Source organism: Lissotriton vulgaris, chromosome 4_1 (genome assembly GCF_964263255.1).
Source record: "Lissotriton vulgaris chromosome 4_1, aLisVul1.2, whole genome shotgun sequence".
Classification (NCBI taxonomy): Eukaryota; Metazoa; Chordata; class Amphibia; order Caudata; family Salamandridae; genus Lissotriton; species Lissotriton vulgaris.
The window spans coordinates 1081523338-1081542314 of record NC_141691.1 but is presented as its reverse complement, the minus strand read 5'-3'; the positions used below and the strand labels follow the sequence as shown (position 1 = coordinate 1081542314).

Sequence of the window (18977 nt, the reverse complement as noted above, 5' to 3'; positions counted from 1 at the left end):
GGGAGGGACTAGCACCTTCGGACAATTTGCAGCACCCACCTGTCCGAGGTAACGGAACGCCAGTGAGGAAGGTGATGGCAAATCCTGCCGCCCACTTGCGTGGGGTGTGCCCCAAAGCTCGGACTAGGAAGGCTTTGAGGCGGATGCTGCGGAAGCGGAGGTGGACTGACCCACACACTGGCCCCTGTCCCACCGCAGTGGGAACCACATCCGTGGCTGCGCAGAGGTTGGTTCTGCGCAGGCTTCTGGCTGAACGAATGTGTCGGGGCGCCCCTTCCATGGCCACAAAATGAATGAAAAGCAGACATGGTCAGGCGTGTGGTGGAGACACCTAAGGACAGGGCCGTAGTCCGGGAGTCCTTAAAACGCTCCAGCGCACTTTCTGCCTTGTCACCTAACAGGCAAGTACTATCAAAGGGCATGTCCATAAGAGAACTGTGTACATCCCCTGAAAAACTAGTGGGCCGCAACCAGGCTTGGCGACGGAGGGCCACTGTTGTGGAAATCGCCCTACCCAGTCCGCAGTATCCAGTCCACACCTGATGGCAAACTTTGCTGAATCTTTCCCCTCCTTAACAGCTTCGGAAAGCACTGTCCGAACCTCCTCCGGACATTGAGGCAGCACCTGCGCAAGCAGTGTCCAGTCCACACCTGATGACAAACTTTGCTGTATCTTTCCCCTCTGCTATAGCCTGGGAAAGCACTGTCCAAACCTCCTCCGGACATTGAGGCAGCACCTGTGCAACCGTGACCCACACAGCGTGGGAATAGCGGACCAAGAGGCATGCGGTGTTCACCGACAGCAGCCCTAAGCTGGCAGATGAAAACAGTTTCTTGCCAAACTGTTCCAGCTTCTTGGATTCCTTATCTGGCGGAGTGGTAGGGAATGTTGTAGGAGAGTAGGGTCTGCTTTCCTATGGTCACCCCAATTTTTGATTTTTGCTTCACTGGTTTTCGACATAATGTGGCTGTGGGACTGCTAATCAGACCCACAGCCTGCTGTTCTCTCTCTAAATTCACATACATGTACTTTAGGTACATCACCAATTGGGCATTGGATTACCTTATGAGCCCCTGTACAGTGTACTATAGGTACCCAGGGCATATATGCATCCCAGGCCTACCAGGGGCTGCAGCATATCTTTTGCCACCCCGGGCTGGCCATCCAGACTGACATAACTGGCTGATCACTCAGCTAGGGCAAGGTGGTGTAATCACCCCTTGCTTAGATATAGTATACCTATATCTAAACCTATATCTGGACACATATATACCTATAAGTCACTCCTATGACAGGCCTTAACAATCCTGGAGGCAGAGTGCTTGGTTTTATGTGAGATGGTGCACTAGCATGAGCTGAGCCTGTCTGCAGCTTTCGGAACCATGTCCTTAAAGCTGTTCCAGGGTATTGCCATACCATATACTCTTAAGTGCATTATAATCCTCGCGGTTATTGCTAACTTTGGTTTGGCTTTATCAAAACATGTCGTGTAAGGTGTCATACGCTTTGGAATACTACCCCCTCGCCAGTTCTGGCAACAGGGGTAGCATTTCACCCTTCTAGAGGGATAAGACATGTTAGTAACAGTACACACGGTTAAAACTAACCAGAGCCTCAGCATCACAAAATGGATGCTGCTGCCACAGACACAAGTCTGGCCTCCGGCTGCTGACCGAAACTCCGGCAGGGGAGGCCTGGACAAATGGTATCCTGTTCCAGGGAGGTGTTACACCACCCCAGACAGGAGATAGTGGATTGAGGCAGGCAGGGCGAGTGAAACTAGACACTGTCTGGGGCGCACAAGGCTCCACTTGCATCGCCCAGTTCAAACCGGTGCTGGGGCACTCCAGCCCCAGCTCTGGCACGAAACTGGACAAAGGGAAAGGGGTGTAACCACCCCCTTCCTGGGTCCCACCCATAGGAGGGACCTAGCAGGTAATCCAGCCCCTTGATTTGGAATAAAGGTAGGAGCTGTGTCCATAGACTTTAGATAATCCTGACTGAAACTTTGAAACAAAACTCTGGACCCTTTGACATCACACTCGACGTGGAAGACTGAAGAATCTCCCTTGTGGTCAAGGAGTGACCACCCTGTGCAAACAGGCACCATCCAGCGTCCAACGGTTTGCTTTGTTGCAGCTCCAGCCTGAGCTCGAGCGACAGAGATCGACAAGAACGGGATTCCCAGACATCCAACAACCCGATCCACAGCCACAGCAAAGCTGAGACCCGTGGAGGTGATGTGAGACGTGGGACCGGCCACCTTAAAAAGACTGCAAAGTGCTTCCCGTGCAGCTCCCGAGGCACCCTCGAAGCTGTGCATTAGGGACTGAGAAGCCACAGCCCGAGCAGCTTTTGCAACGAAGACCACCCCTCCACACTCACCGAGTGCTGCGTTTGACCCTTTTGCATTTTCCTGCTCGACGCGTCTGTCCGGTCACTTGCCCGTTGACTAGTGGCCTCTACGACGACAAGCCTTCAAATTTACTCTGCTGGTCTGGTTGCTCCAGATTGGCCCTCGCTCCCCTGAAAAGGAGCAACCGCTCTGACCTTGCTGGTCCGAGTAAGACGCGATCTTCAAATCCTGCGTGGGTTGCATTTGCCAAGGACTGTTGACTTTGATCCGGAAGCCGACACCGCCGACAGCGAGAGCCTTCGTGGGACAGTCCGTGTTCCACTCCTGGTCATCGTCGATGCCCCCGAGTCCACGTGGCAGCGGAGACAAGCTTCTCAACAACTACCTGATTGCACCCGACATCGCCTGGTTCCTTCCTGGTTCCATCCTGGTCACTGACTAGTGACCCAGACTCTGTCCCCTCTGCTTTCAGGTACTCTACATCTTCGATCCACCCTTGGATCCAACCGGACTCTTCTCTCCTAGCTGCCTCCAGCATCTTCATCTACAGGCTCCATAGAACTCCACGACGAAACCCGACACACTTTGACACCTATGCACCCGCTTCCTGTGGGTGAGGTAACGATAAAACACCGGAGCTCCTGTAGTGGTTTACTCCTCTAGTGTCCTAGTTTAAAGTGGCTAAGTTCTAGTCCAGTCGGAAGACTTCCAAAACAGTAACTTTGTAACTTTTACGCACCACTGACTGCATTGGTGCATGCGTGTGCTTTAGGCACTGCACCTGAATCCCGCGGGCTACTCCCGTAATAACCACAGTTAGTCCAGTGTAGTCCCAGCGATTCCCAAGGCCCTAGGCCTTACCATTGTTCGTGAAGTGGTTCTTATACCACTATTTTAGTATATGGTTAAAGTGGCCACTGGGCCTATCCATAACTGTGCAACTTTTGTATGTTTAACTGTGCTTTTGTTTAAACGCTTGTGCCTCTGGCCTCATAAAGAGTACAGAGGATTATTCAAGTAGTAAATACATATATTTTTATAATATGTAACTTGTGTGGTGTCCTTTCATTTGGTATTACAGGATTGCATATGGTAAAACAGCTGGCTTCACGTGCCCTCTTGAGTTAAGCCCAAGACTGCTTATGTCCATGCTACCACTAGGATAGCTTGTCTAGAAGGTTGACTTTACAACCACCACCATAAGGGTTGTTTGGACTGATACAAGGTGCTCACTAGAATAGTGAACATCATACATCAGGCCAACTTCTCACAAATGTGCTTTGGGAAGTGGAGGCCTAGATAACCAGGCTCTCCGGGGTGGGGTGGGCGGACAGAAAAGCAGGGTCACCCGGGGCCGGGCGATGGCACCTGGCCACATTCTTATCCACGGGGACCCCCGTGGCTGGTCTAGACCAGGTGCCTATCAAGACATCTGTTAGGGCCTCATTGAACGGCAGCAGGGGCTCCAAAGAGCTAGCAGCCGGCTGAAGCACTTCAGTAAGGAGATGGGTCTTGAGGGTCACTGTAGGCAGGTCAAGGTCAAGAGCCTCAGCTGCTCTACGGAGCACCACAGTGTATGTAGCGCCCTCCTCCATGGCCACAGCAGGAGGAGAAAGAAAACCAGGGTCAGGGGAGAGGTCAAGGCCACCGGCATCCTCTAGCTCTTCGGTCCATTCCATTTCCGGCCCGCATTGCTGTGTGAGAGGGTCCTCAGATCCCTCCCAGTCGCCCCCTTCTTCCTCCACTGCCCGTAGAACAGGCTGCAGAGGTAGCAGAAGGACAGGGGAATACAAATTGTCGAACGGCGCAGGACGGTGCCGGTCCCGCTCCTTGTCCCAATTAGGGTCCCAACCAGGGGCAAAATTGTTCAGAAAACCGGGCAAAGGCGGTGGCAGAAGGAACAGACCCACTGCGGCATCGGGATCAGAGCAGCTGGTGGCGCCGAAGCCGCCAGTGGAGAGCCCTGTGGGGCCAGAGCTGCCGGCAAGGGAGGGCCCTCAACTGGGACCGCGGGGCCCGAAGGCGCGCCAGCGGGAGCCCAAGGCTTGAAAAGGTGGACCATGGCTGCAAGAAAATCTTACACCTGGGCAGGAGTCGCTGACTGAGCCGGATAATGTGGGTAGACCCCGGGACTTACAGGCTCCAAAGGAGCCACAGGGTGGTACCCCCGGCCCCTTGTCCACGTCCGGAGACCGACGGGGGGACGTTGGAGAGCGTAAACGCTTCTTCGACTTCTTATGACGTCTCTTACCCGATTCAGAGTGTGAAGACTTCGACCCCAAGGAGCGATGACGATGGCTCCGCAATCAGGCCCTCGATCGACCCCGGGACTGCGAACGACGCGGAGATGACTGCCGGGCCTCCAGCAGCTTACGAGACCGCTCACGGAAGGCCTTTGGTGCCATGGCCAGACAGTCGGAACATGACCGGGAGACATGGTCGCACTCCAGACAGTAGAGACAGATGCCATGGGGGTCGGCCACGAACATCGTACGGCGTCAGGCCCTGCAGGATTTGAACCCAGGCATCCCAACGTGGCACCAGGAGTCAAGGACTCAAAAAAGGAGTAGACAAAAAGTCTCAAAAGTGTAGTCAAAAAGTGATTATGGTACATGCTCTAACCGGATCTGTGCTTGCTAGCACGGAAAAAGAAATAACTGACGTCAGCGCACATGGGTGGCACCTAAGTAGTCTCCGTGGCGTTATCTCGGCGCCTACGACGCCAGCGATTAACGCGAAGCCGCACAATGCCACCTTCCGACGCGCAGGGGTACTGCTGACTAAAAACTTTTCGGATCCAGTCTGACGCCTGGGGATATTCTAAGGTAAGGAATCTAACACTAACATGTCTCTTCCAGATAGATCTAACCAAGATTCTCCCTACTGCAGAAAGAGACCTTGCACCACCTCAAAGTAAAGACGCCCTCGGTAATCCATCATGCACCTGTGGCTGAGTTTGTCCGCTCAGGCATTCAGGGAACCTGCCAGGTGTTGGACCACCAGGGATATGCCCTGATGTACGAGTTACTTACCTTCGGTAACGATATATCTGGTAGAGACGATTCTAGCCGCAGATTCCTTCACATAGAATTATCCCCAGGCATGAGACTGGATCCAGAAAGTTTTTTACCACAGCATCCCTGCGTGCCAGGGGCGAGGCGACATCACGCGACTCCGCCCAGGCGTCGTCCGTGTACGTGATGTCAGCGAGGTCACATAGCCCCACCCCGGCGCGCCTACGTCCGTTTTTTTCGGAGAACTTTTCCGCACCATAACACAGAGCCACCAAATAAAAAATTGTGGGAGCATGGGAACAGTGCGAAAAGTATACAAAAAAGAAACCCCATAGAAACAGTGCAACACCGCAGTGTCCAAGGACAGAGAAAGAGCGAAGAACAGAGCAGAGCTCTGAACAGCCACCCTGTCAATACATAGACAGCCACCCCCTACCTCTCCCGCGGAGATATGGAACCTGCATAAAGGTCGTCACAGGCGGCAGGCCTACAACCACACCCCGAAACAAGGAAGGAAAGACAGTCCCAACAGGCAGAAACAACCAACCTCCAGCCACCCTAACCTAGAGGGCATCCACCCACCTCCAGAAACAAGGGTAAGGCACGACCAGAGGGCCCCAACTCAGAGGTGGTAGAGGGGCCAGGCCCCTAGCAGCAAGAGGAAGGGAAGAAGGGAGAAACAGGAGGAAACCTCCCCGACCCTGAGAAACCCAAGCAGCGAGGCATATGAGCACCAGAACCCCACCTTCCCAAAACCAAGGAGGAGGGAAGAACAGCCACCAGACGGTGCCACCGTCAAGAGCAAAAGAAGGCACCCACAGAGAGCATGGCCCCCCACCAGGAGATGAGTACCAAGGACCAACCCAGGGGTCCTCGCAGAACAGGGAGGAAAGGGGGCCGTGAAGGAATCTGCGGCTAGAATCGTCTCTACCAGATACATCGATACCGAAGGTAAGTAACTTGTACATCTGATAGAGACTACTAGTCGCAGATTCCTTAACGTAGAATAGATACCCTAGCAATACCCACGGGGAAGGAGGGTCTGCGGAAGGACCCCACCAGTCTGGCCAGGACAGAAGGCCCACAGGAGCCCAGACCTGTAGACCAGGGAGGCAACCTCGTCCCTACAAGGCAAGAGGACACCCACAAGCCAAATGCCAGCAGCCCCAGAAGGGAGGAAGGAGGAAGAAGGAAGAGTGGAGACCCATACACTCACAACAGAGGAACCAAAGGCAAGGCCGGAGAGGCCTAAGCACCACACTCCACCCCCAGGGCAACCGGGCTTCCACCTATGAGAAGTTGGCCTGGTATATGATGCTCACTAGTTCTAGTGATCACCTTGTACCATGCCAAGCAACCCTTATGATGATTGGTTGTAAGTCAACCTTATAGACCAGCTATCCTAGTAGCGTGGACAAAGAAGTCTTAGGCCAAACTCTGTAAAGGCATGTGAAGCAAGCTGTTTTACAATACACAATCCCCTTGAATACCAAATAAAAGGACACCACACAGATATATTATGAAAATATATATATATTTATTTACTACAAGTATCCCCTATACTCTTTAGGAGCACAAAAGCAAATGCGTTAAAACAAAAAACAGTTTAAATATACAAAAGTTGCACAATATGGATGAGCCCTAGGGGGCACCTAAAACATGTACTAAAATAGTGGTATAAGAACCACCTAGCTGAAAGGAAGTAGGCCTAGAGCCTTGGGAATCGCTGGAGCTGTTCGGGATTAACAGTGAAGAAGTCGGGAAAGGCCCGCAGGACTCGGGTGCAGCTCTTGAAGCACACGCATACACCAATGCAATGTCAATGGTGCGTAAAAGTTATAAAGTTACTGTTTAAGGAACCTTCCGACTGACCTAGAAGGACAAAACTTAAGACCTAGACACTAGAGGTGTGTACCAGTGTAGGAACACCGGCGTTGCTGAGTTACCTCACCCACAGGAAGCGGTTGCACAGGTGCAAAGTAGTGTCGGGTTTCGTCACGCAGGTCGATGGTGCCTGAAGATGAAGATGCTGCAGGCGGGTCGTCGAGGAGAGTTCCGGTGGATCCAAGGGTGGATCTGAAGTGGTGAAGACCTGAAAGCAGAGGGGACAATGTTCAAAGTCACTAGCCAGTGACTACTGTGGAACCAGGATGGAACCAGGCGATGTCGGGTGCAAACAGGCGAAGAGGTGAAGATTGTCTCTGCAGCCACGTGGACACGAAGAGGTCCAGGCATTGGTCACGAGCTTTCCCACGAAGGCTCTAGCTGATCGCGGTGTCGGCTTCTTGATCGGAGCAAACAGGCCTTGGCTAATGCAAGCCACGTAGGAAATAATGCAAGCTTCTCACTCGGACCAGCAAGGTCAGAGAGGGTGCTCCTTTTTACAGGAGCGAGGGCAAGTCTGGAGCAACCAGACCCGCAGTGTGGATTTCGGATTTAGTCGCCAAGATGGCCGCTAGCCACGTGGCAAGTGGCCGGGATGGCGCGTCGAGTGGCAAGATGCAAAAGGGCCCCACGCAGATCGTGGAGATGCTGGGGGGCTGATCTTCAGTGCAAATGCTGCTCGGTGGTGGGGTTTCTCAAACCCCAAAGCACAGCGTCGAGGGTGCCTCGGGTGCTGCGCAGTCAGCTTCTCGGGGGATTTTCGAGATGGCCGGTCCCACGTCTCTCGGTGCCTCCACGGGTCTCTTCTTTTCAGGGACTGTGGATCGGGCTCTGAGATGTTTGGGAGTTCGTGTCTCGTCGGGCTCCGGGCTCGGGCTCCGGCAGGTGGCGGCGGCAAAGCAGACGTCGAGTTGCTGGATGGTGCCTGTGTTCACAGGGTGGCCACTCTTTGGCCACAAGGGAGATGCTCTTCAGTCTTCTGTGCAGCAGAATGTCGATGTCCAGGCGTCTTCTTAGTTTCAAGTCGATTTCAGGATGATCTGAGATGCTATGGCACTGCTCCCACTCTTATTCCCAATCTGAGGGGTGGTAAACCTGCTAGGTCCTTCCTCTGGGTGGGACCAGGAAGGGGGGCTATTACACTCCCTTTCCTTTGTCCATCTCTGCGCCAGGACTGGGGCTGGAAAGTCCCAGCACCGGTTTGGACACCTTGTGTGCCCCAGGCATGTCTCAATCTATTCAGCCCTGTCCTACCCAATACACAAAATCCTGTCTGGGGTGGTGCTCGCACCTCCCAAGGCAGGAAACCCTTTGTCCAAGCCTCCCTCGCTGGAAGGACTCCCAGCAGCAGGAGGTCAGTTTTGTGTCTGTGGTGGCAGTATCCATTTTGTGATGCTGAGGCTCGGGTTAACTTTAACCGGGGTTCAGGTTATGTACATGTCGTGTCCCTCTAGAAGGGTAAAATGCTATCCCCGTCGACAGGACTGTCGAGGGGATAGTATTCCAATTCGTATGACACCTTACTCGACATGTTTTGATAAAGCCAAACCAAAGTTAGCATATAACCGCGAGGATTATAATGCACTTAAGAGTATATGGTATGGCAATATCCCGGAACAGCTAAGGGAGTTGTTCCCGACAGCTGCAGACAGGCTTAGCTCATGCTAGAGCACCATCTCACATGAAACCACGCACTCTGCCTCCAGGATTGCAGAGGCCTTCCATAGGAGTGGCCTATAGGTTACCATGTGTCCAGTTAGGTTATATATAGGTATACTATATCTAAGTAAGAGGTGATTACACCAACTTACCCCAGCTGAGTGTTCAGCCAGTTGTGTCAAATATGGAGGCCAGGCCAGGGGTGGCATAATGCATGCTGCAGCCCCTGGTAGGCCTTGGATACACCTATGCCCTGGGTACCTGGAGTACACTGTTACAGGGGCCTATAAGGTGAACCAGTTCCAATTGTGTATGTACCTAAGGTACATGGAGTCCATTTTAAGGAGAGAGCAATTAGCCTGGGGCCCTGAATAGCAGGATCCCAGGCCAACTAAGTCAAAAACCAGCTAAACACCAGGCAAAAAGTTTGGGGGTAACCATAGTTAGATCTCCACCTTCCTATACCACCCAACACCAGGATAGGCAAAGGAACAAGAAGAAGCCCAGAGGGCCCAAGGAAAACCAAGGAAGAGGCGAGCCCACCCAGAGGGAAGGCAACAGGCCAGCCAGAACGGTAGCTATAACCATAAGCCACCAGAAGCATGAAGGACACTGAAGCATCCCAGCTCTCAGCACAAGAGCAGGAAGGAGAAGAAATGGCCGGACCTACTACTACAAGGGCTGCGCACACAACCTCAAGAAGCAATAGCAACATACAGAAACGCCATGGAGAACAGGCACTCGCAGGCAACCAGCACTCCCTAGCAGAGCATAGCTATATAACAGCTACCACTACCCCACATAGGGTACGGTAAGTCCCAAACACGGGAACCCTCTTTGGAAGAACTTCTGCTGCAGAGGAGAAAGCAAAAAGCGTCACGGGGAAACACCCCCCCCCCCCCTGGAAGGCTTGCCACCAGCCCAAAGAAAATAGAAGGCCTAGGAGGAGGAGGACTTCATGGCCAGCAAATACCATCTACAGCAAGGGCATCCAAAAGGCAGAAACCCAGCTCAATTCAGCAGTCACTGAGGAGAATAAGGCGGAGGAGGAGGACGGAGCCCCGCCAGTAACCTCTGGATGGCAGAATCGGCCAGGGCATGGAACAACAGGCTGCCATCAAGCTGAAGATCAATGAGCCGCTCCCGAATATTCTCAGGGAACATGCCGTCCTGAAGCCAAGCATGGCGACTGAGTAAGCCATGGCCCGGCCCAGCACCTCCGAGATGTCCAGAGCGGAGCGGATAATAAATGCTGCTAGCTCCCGACCATCCAAAGCATGATGCCGTAAGTCCACCTGAACAGTATCCTGGAAAGCCGCGGATCCCAGAGACTCAGCCGAGTTCCACAAACAAGAGGAGGCCCTCGCCAATACACACAAGGTGTTAAGGGCCCGCAGGGCAGCACTGGTCGAGGTGAACATGTTGAGCCCCCAAGAGTCCAGCCAGCGGGCCTCAACAGTTCAACAGTGGCATCAGGGAGGGGAAGGCGGTCCGCAAAAGTGGAATAGCAGCATAGGGTGGAGGGAGAGGCATGCCGGGTCACGTGGTGCCGGAAGGTGTCGGTGCAGAAGGTGTTGAGGCACTGGATACCCCGAGGCGGGACACCTTCAAGCCACCATCAGGGAAGAAAGGAGCGAACCCTCAAAGGGGAGCAAGATCTCCCTCCCACCAGAGTCCTGGTGGAGAACCTCCAAGAGATGGTCCGACAGGAAATGAGCAATTAGGTCCCCCATGCGCAGAATGCCCACAGCCTTGGACACTGCGTGAGCGAAGGCCGCACCCGCCGCTGTAGGGCCCCACGGAGAAGAAAGCAGTTCCTCCGTGGTTGAAGGCTGCAGACTAAGTCGGCCGTCCCCGAAGCCAAGCGGGACGGGGAAAGGCCAGACCTGGAAGCCGGAAGGCACTGAAGAGTGGGGGACCTGCCGATCCTCCGAAGAGCACCTCGGCCTCTGAAAAGGCGGGGAGCCACCTTTCGACGACGCAGGCGAAAAATACACCACATGGCGGCCAGTCTCCGGGGAAGAGGACACCAAAATGCAGCCAGCATCCTAAGAAGAGGGAGCGCCCAAAGACGAATCGCTGCTGCATGACCTCTGTATGGAGCTGTGGAGTCCGCACCCTGAGGTAGGATGCCAGCACCATCTGGCGCCGAAGGAGAGACAGGATAGGGCTCCTCCAAGTCACGTCGCACTGGGGACCGGAGCCGAAGTGGCCAAGGGGCGGCACCGGAACGGCGCCGACTCGACCTCCGCCAAGGTAGCCGCCTGCGTGGAGGGACGAGAGGGACCGGGGGAGTGACCCGAAGTCCTCCGCCAGCCTCGGCTCAGAATGTTGCGGAGGCGGTCCGGCGACCCATGCAGTGGCACCAGGGACAAATCAACTTCCCACTCTCCCTCGGACAAGGCAGCCGCCTGCGGGGAGGAACGAGAAGAACCCGGAGGGGGACGAGGAGTCCCCACCCCACCTCAAACCCAGAGAGGGACAAGGAGAGGTCACCGATCCCTGTGGCGCTGCCCGAAGCAGACACCGGCGCCTTGGCAGCGTCAGCTCAACTTTGGATGAGGTCTTCGTCTGCCCAGAGGGCCGAGCGGGGCTCGGGGTTGCGACCTGAGCCCCTGCGACCTCCCGCGACACCACAGGGACTCCCGCAGGAGTTTGCAGAGAGGCAGAGGTGCCGTGGCCTGAAGGAGGAACCCCAGAGGGCCTGCACCCCAACAGTACCACATCCTTCAAGCCTGGATCTGAACCAGTCGGCGCCAGAGGCGCCTCGGAGGGCCCCGCGCGAGGCAAGGGATCTGTCAGCGCCCCAGGAGGGAAAGGAGGAGGAGACGCCAGCAAGGCCCGCAAGGCCGCCGCATATGTCTTCATCTGGACTCTCGATGCCCCCTCACCGGGAAACAGTGGATCAGAGGATGACACGAGCGGCCCCATCACCCGCAGACAGCCCACGGCCTGAAGACCGAACACCAGCCCCTGGGGACAAACTGCGACACTTACCCACCGGGGAGCGACACTCTTGCGACATCAGAGGACAACGACCACTGCCGTATCTGAAGCCGTCTGCCGAAGCTGATCGAGGGGAGGAGGTCGACCTGGAGAGACGTGCCAATAGAAGTTTCATGCGATGCTCCCGCCGTGACTTCGACTTCACAATCAGTGGTGCTGTGATCCTCCCCCAAACACCACATACAAATGAGGTGAGGGTCCGTCGCCGACATAAGACGCCCACACGACATGCAAGTTTTGAAGCCCGAAGGCATTTGCACACTGTTCCACCAAGAGAAAAGACATTGGTGAAGAAAAAAAGGCCCAAACCAGGCCAGGAGCAAGACCGGATCTGCGTTGCACACGGAAAAGGAAAACACTGACGTAGGAGCGCCGGGGTGGGGCTTACGTGATCTCGCTGACGTCATGTACGCGGACGACGCCTGGGCAGAGTCGCGTGATATCGACCTGGCACACAGGGATGCTGTGGCAAAAAAGTTTCCGGATCCAGTCTCAAGCCTGGGGATAATTCTACGTGAAGGAATCTGCGGCTAGTAGTCTCTATCAGATGTTCCAGCCACGTCCAAAGGTGAAGAGCCTTCTGACATAGGGTCCACAACGCCCTGTTTGTTGCAGTACCAGATGTCGGTGGTGTTGTCTGTGAATAACTGCACTACTCTTCCTTTGAGAGAGGGAAGAAATGCTTTCATTGCCAGGTGGATCGCCCAAAGCTCCAAAAGGCTGATATGGAGCTCGGACTCCCCCGGATACCAGACTCCTCTGATCTCCGCCTCTCTCAGATGGTCGCCCCATCCCAGGACTGATACATCCATCACTACTGTGAGTTCTGGTTGGGGAATGGAGAGGGATCTGCCTCTGACCAAATCGTGGTTTGTTAACCACCACTGCAATTGTTGCACAGTTCCCTCCGAGATCTGGACGTAGTCGGAGAGATTCCCCTGATGCTGCGCCCACTGGAACTTCAGGTCCCACTGCGGAGCCACATATGCCATCTTGCATGATCTACCAGCAGGATGCAGGAGGCCATGAGGCCCAGCAGCCTCAGGGTCCTTCTTACTGAAACCCGGGAGAGGGTGAAATATCAGTATCATAGCCCGAATATCCCGGTCTCGCTGCTCAGGTGGATAAGCCCAAAACTGCACTGTGTCCAGAACAGTTCCGATAAAAGGGAGCATCGGAGAGGGAGTCAGGTGTGCCTTCGGCACGTTGAGGGTGAATCCCAGCAAATTCAGGAGGTCCGCTGTAGTCTGGAGGTGGGAGACGACAGCATGGGGCCCGCCTTCAAAAGCCAGTTGCCGAAATCGGGGAAGACTGGGACCCCTGATCTGCACAGATGAGCTGTGACCAACGCATCACCTTCGTGAACACCCGATGGTCACTGGTAAGGCGAAAGGGAGCGCAGTGAACTGAAAATGCTTGTGGCCTACCACGAACCGTAGGTAGCATCTGTGGGTTGGCATGATGGGGATATGGAAATAGGAGTCCTGCAAGTCGATCGCCACCATCCAGTCTCCAGGGTCTTGGGGCAGACAGGACCCAAGCCAATATGAGTATTTTGAACTTCACCTTTTGGAGGAAGCAGTTGAGGGCCCTGAGGTCTAGGATAGGATGCAGGACTTTGTCCTTCTTGTGCACCAGAAAGTAGCTGGAATTGCAACCATGACCTACTTCTGACTCAGGAACCTCTCGTTCGCCCCCTTGGCCAAGAGAGCTGAAACTTCTTGGCAGAGAAGCACCAAATGATCCTCCGACATGCGATCGAAAGACGGTGGCATGAAGGGAGGGTAGACTCAAAGGGGAGGGAGTAGCCCCTTCGGACTATTTGCAAAACCCACCTGTCCAACGTAATGGATTGCCAGTGGGTGAGGTGATGGCGAATCCTGCTGCCCACTGGCCGTTGATGACCCTGAAGGGTCAGACTAGGAAGGATTGGAGGCTGCTGTAGGGGGGTAAAGAGTGGATTGGCCCACCCGCTGGGTCCCACACCCACGACGTCGCTGGGTCCCACGTCCGCCGCTGTGCAGAGGCTGGGCAGGTTGAGTGGACTGGTGGATAGACTGGGCCGATGTGGCTGGGCACCCCGTCCGTAGCGACGAAAGGGGTCCCACGTCCGCCGCTGTGCAGAGGCTGGGCAGGTTGAGTGGACTGGTGGCTAGACTGGGCCGATGTGGCTGGGCACCCCGTCCGTAGCGACGAAAGGGGCAAAAAGCAGACTGGAGTGGATAAGAAGGCGCAACAAGGCTCAAAGATCTGGACGTAGCCCAAGAATATTTAAAGCGCCCCAGCGCCAAGTCTGCTTTGTCACCAAAGAGGCGACAGCCATCAGAGGGCATGCCCATCAAGGTAGACTAGACATCCCCTGAAAAGCCAGACGTCTTCAACCAGGCATAGCACCAAAGGGCTACCAATGTGGCAACGTTCTGCCTAGTGAGTCAGTGATATCTAGTCCACATCTTATTGTGAATTTGGCTGTGTCTCTCCCCATCCACCACTGCCTGGGAGAGAATGGCCCGGGCCTCCTCCGGGCACTGAGGCAGTACTTGTGCAACCGAGTCCAAGATGGTATGGGAATATTGGCCCAAGAGACACGAAGTATTCGCAGACTGCCGTGCTAAGCTGCAGGAGGAGAACATGCGCTTCCCAAGGTGATCCAGCTTCTTGGATTCCCTATCTAGGGGAGCAGAAGGGAATGAGCCCTTGGACGAAAAGGCCTGGACTACCAGGCTCGTAGGGAAAGGGTGTTGGGTAAGGAAAAATAGGTCGCCCGGGGCCAGGCAATGGCGGCGGGCGAGTGTCCTTTCAACAGGAGCCCCTGTGCTGGGCAAGGACCAGGTGCCCAGAAGGACAACTGTGAGGGCTTCATAGAAGGGCAATAGGGGTTGGGAGGTGGATGCCGCAGGTTGAAGCACCTCTGTCAGGAGGTTAGTCCTGACCGCCACTGAAGGGAGCTCAAGGCCCAAGACCTCAGCCACCCTTTTCACCACCACAGCGTAGGACACTCTCTCCTCCGTAGCCACGGTAGGGGGAGAAAACATGTCATGGTCTGGGGAGTTGTCCAGACCACTGGCGTCACTCAGGTCCTCTCTCCAGTCCGGCTCTTCCAGCTGCTCTGCTAAAGGGTTCAGCGACACCTCCCAAACCTCATCACCACCTTCGGGGCGATAGAGAACACTAGGGATGAACAGGGGAACCAAAGTACCGAACCAACGTCGGTCCAGCTCCGGGTCCATCTTGGGGGTGAAGATCCAGGTCGCGTTTTGTGTCAGCTGACCGACAAGGAGCTGACACAAAGGACAAGGAGAAGGCGGAGAGCACCGGTGCTGCTTCCCCTTCTTCTTGTGCTTCAACTTACCCGAGGACTTCGAAGACTTTGAGTGCGACAAGGTGTGGGGGCTCCGCAAGTGGCCTTGAGACCTTATTTATTTATTTTTAAAAAAAGTTTTATATAGCGCTAGCTTGACCTGTGGGTATCAGAGTGCTTTACATACACACAGTAAAGACAGAAGAAATTGCATTACACAGTAGGAAGGCGGTACCTTCCTCTCAAACAAGACCAGGAGCGACGCAGCGCCAACCGCAGGGCCTCCGAGAGCTTTCGGTATCTCTTCCGCAAAGACTTTGGATTCATGACCCGGCAGTCGGAGCACGACTGCAGGTTGTGGTCCAGACACCAAAGGCACATGAGGTGCAGGTCCATCACAGACATCAGCTTGTGAGATGCCTCTCAAAGCTTCAACCCATTTCGACGGTTGGACATCCCTTGCACACCAGGAGTCGAAGACTCGAAAAAAAGTCAACAAAACGTCAAGGGGTAGCTCTCTCCGGATCTGCGCTAGGTTGGCGTGGAAAAAGAAAGAACTGATGTCAGGATGCAGGGGCGGCATTTAAGTAGGTACTGTGATGTCATCCTGGCGACCACGACGCAGACTATGGACGCAGAGTCGAACAACACCACCTAATGACTCTCAGGGGTACTGCTAAGAAAAAAATTATCCGGATCCAGTCTGACGCCTAGGGGGTAATTCTAAGGTAAGGAATCTATAACTAAAAGTCTATTTCAGATTACTAAATTTAGGGGTGGTACAGAGGTGGGCAGGTTGGGACCAAAGGGTCCCTTCCTTGGGGTGAGTACACCCCCTATTATGCCACTCTCCAGTGGAAGAGTGGCATTAGCCTTTCAGTTTGGCTGGGTAATGTGGTTTTCCAGCAGATTCTCCTGTCCAAAGAAGGGGTCAGAACTGGTGGGAGCCAGTTGCTGTGGGCAGCAAAAGGCAGGATGAGCTAACAAAGGCAGCAGGCCTTTGAAGCTTCACCTTTATGGACCGAGCCCACCTGGAGGAGGAGGAATAACCTTTCTTTCAGGACCTGAGGAGTGGAGGCCCTCTACCCAGGGGTACAGAAACCTGTCTGGTGGTGGCCAATGGTGAATAGCCATTCGGGAACCACACCAGAGCTGGCGTTTTTCAGGGGGTATCTCTAGGATGCCCTCAGAGTGAGTTTTACATTAAATCCCACACTGGCATCAGTGTGGGTTTAATGTCCTGTGAAGTTTGCTAACAAACTTCCCAGGTTTCAGTAAAGCCATTATGGAGCTGTGGAGTTCGTAATGACCACTTCCCAGACTATATATTCTTTTATGGGTTTATTGCACGTACAAAGTCTAAGAATGGATTTAGACACTGTAAGGGTACAGAGCTCATGAAACTGTACCATCACCTGTGGTCTAGTGCACCCTGCTAGAGGGGTGACTTACCTAGGCCACAGGCAGTGGGTTGAAGGCATTAAGAAAAACAAAGGTCCTCAGCAAAAGTGGAATGACAAACTAATATCATACAGACCACAATGGGCTACTATATATTTTTTCCTTTGCCCAGCCAGGCAGGGGATTTATTATAAAACAATTCAGGAATTTCAAGTTAAATACATTTAGCAAAAAAACATTTTCTTGCAGTAAGGCACAGTCCTGTACCATACCAGGAGATAAGAAAATAGAGAGGAAAGGAGGAAAGAGTGCTTCAGGCAAAAGGGGTGAGCAGTCTGGGCACTGTATTGGAATCAACATAGACAGAATTTCCCAGAGTAGTACATACAGAAAATAATAATATCCAATAATCAACAGTACGACTACTAAAAGCAGTCGGCGCTTTGATCCCGTGCTCAGATTAAATTGGGATCATCACCAGGACTTAACATTATGTTTGCTTGGTTAAACAATAGTTACACCTGTTTAGGGAAACAGGGGAAAATAATATCAATATGTAATAAGTATCAGGAGATCAGCAAAGCCGCAGTAAACGTCATTCGGATTCGCAGTGATTAGGTGCCTGTAAAGGTTTTGGAAAGTACTAGTGACATTGGTGCCTACTTACTTCTATTTCTTAATATGTGAAATGGTGAGGTTTTCAAAAGTAACAATGACATTGGTGCATCTTCACGTCGATTATTCAGTGTGTGATGGACTTTATAAGCTATGTCCTCCGTGATTGTGTGGAGGGAGCTAGTTTAACCAATGGCTAGGTATGCCAATGGGAATTCTGCGGGGTTGTTTGCGACGCGAGGGTAGTGAGCTTGGAGCGCTGGCCGTGGAGTGAGTGAATGGCAGCCGGCCGTCAGTGAAAACTGGCTAGATAGTGACATAAGGGTGTTCATATACCTTTTGTTTTCACCTGTTTTCCCTCAACAGGCGTAATTATCGTTTAACCAGGCAAACATAATGTTTTAGTAGTCATACTGTTGATTATTGGATATTATTATTTTCTGTATGTACTACTCTGGGAAATTCTGTCTATGTTGATTCCAATACAGTGCCCAGACTGCTCACCCCTTTTGCCTGAAGCACTCTTTCCTCCTTTCCTCTCTATTTTCTTATCTCCTAGTATGGTACAGGACTGTGCCTTACTGTAAGAAAATGTTTTTTGCTAAATGTATTTAACTTGAAATTCCTGAATTGTTTTATAATAAATCCCCTGCCTGGCTGGGCAAAGGAAAAAATTATAGTAGCCCATTGTGGTCTATATGATATTAGTTTGTCATTCCACTTTTGCTGAGGACCTTTGTTTTTCTTAGTAACTGATACCCATGGTCCACAGCTACCAATTGGGTCCCCCTTGTTTACCTACAAAAGTGGGTTGAAGGCATGGCACACAGGGATGTGTGCCATGTTGACTCATCACTGTTCTCAGCACCAAAGCATGAAGCCTGCAATGGCAGAGTGTGGGTGTTAAGGTGCAGGGTATTTAAGAGTGACACAATGGATGCTGCTGCCCTTAGAGACCTTCCCTGGCCACAGTGCTCTTGGTACCCATGGTAACCTTTTCAAGGGGGTTAACTGTGGCTAGATGTGCCAATTGTGGATACAGAGGTCCACTTTTGGGAAAGAACATGGGCCCTGGGAACCTGAGTGGCAGGGACCTCTAGCATATCAAGTCAAAGTGCACCAGTATCAGGCAAAAAGCGTGGGAGGGGGTATTCCAACAGAAACCTATTTTTCTACATTTACCCAGCTGAATCCCAGATTGAGAGCATTAGGCACTCCTATAAGAAACAGGTTCTTTAAACGAGATTGGCATAGCACTTCTCTTTCTCTAGTATTTCATAAAAGTGGAGGAGCCCTAAAAAAATGGAATCTGGTCCCAATGTTATGAATCTCAAATGTTGCACTCATTGCCAACATCAGGGTATGCCAAGAGATATTAAAATACGTTTATTTTGTATGAGTGACAATGGGATAAAGTATATCTTGCCCTTGAGTTTGCTATGTTTCCCCACTCATTGATGCTGGGGTCATAATCAATTTCCACAACAACACATACGCTCCACAATTGCCTATAAACCTACAATACTTTTGTGCATTTGCAGGAGCCTTGAACATAGAGGTCTTAAATGGAAACTTGAGGTGAAAATCGTGGAAACAATTACATATGTTTTGAAAATACTTGCAAAAAGATTAAGCATACTATGGGATTACACGATTGAATAAAATTGTACCTGAACCATTCAGTTGTGTGTAGTTGAAAATCCTATTGTACTAATTGTAACTGTGCACAATGTTGAAGTT

General features: G+C 52.7%; 1 protein-coding gene across 1 annotated transcript in view; it reads right to left on the bottom strand.

The window, feature by feature from the left end:
• Positions 1-18977, bottom strand: part of TRIO (trio Rho guanine nucleotide exchange factor) — a 5246815-nt gene that overhangs the window by 1238009 nt on the left and 3989829 nt on the right. The gene's annotated exons all lie outside the window — the stretch shown is intronic.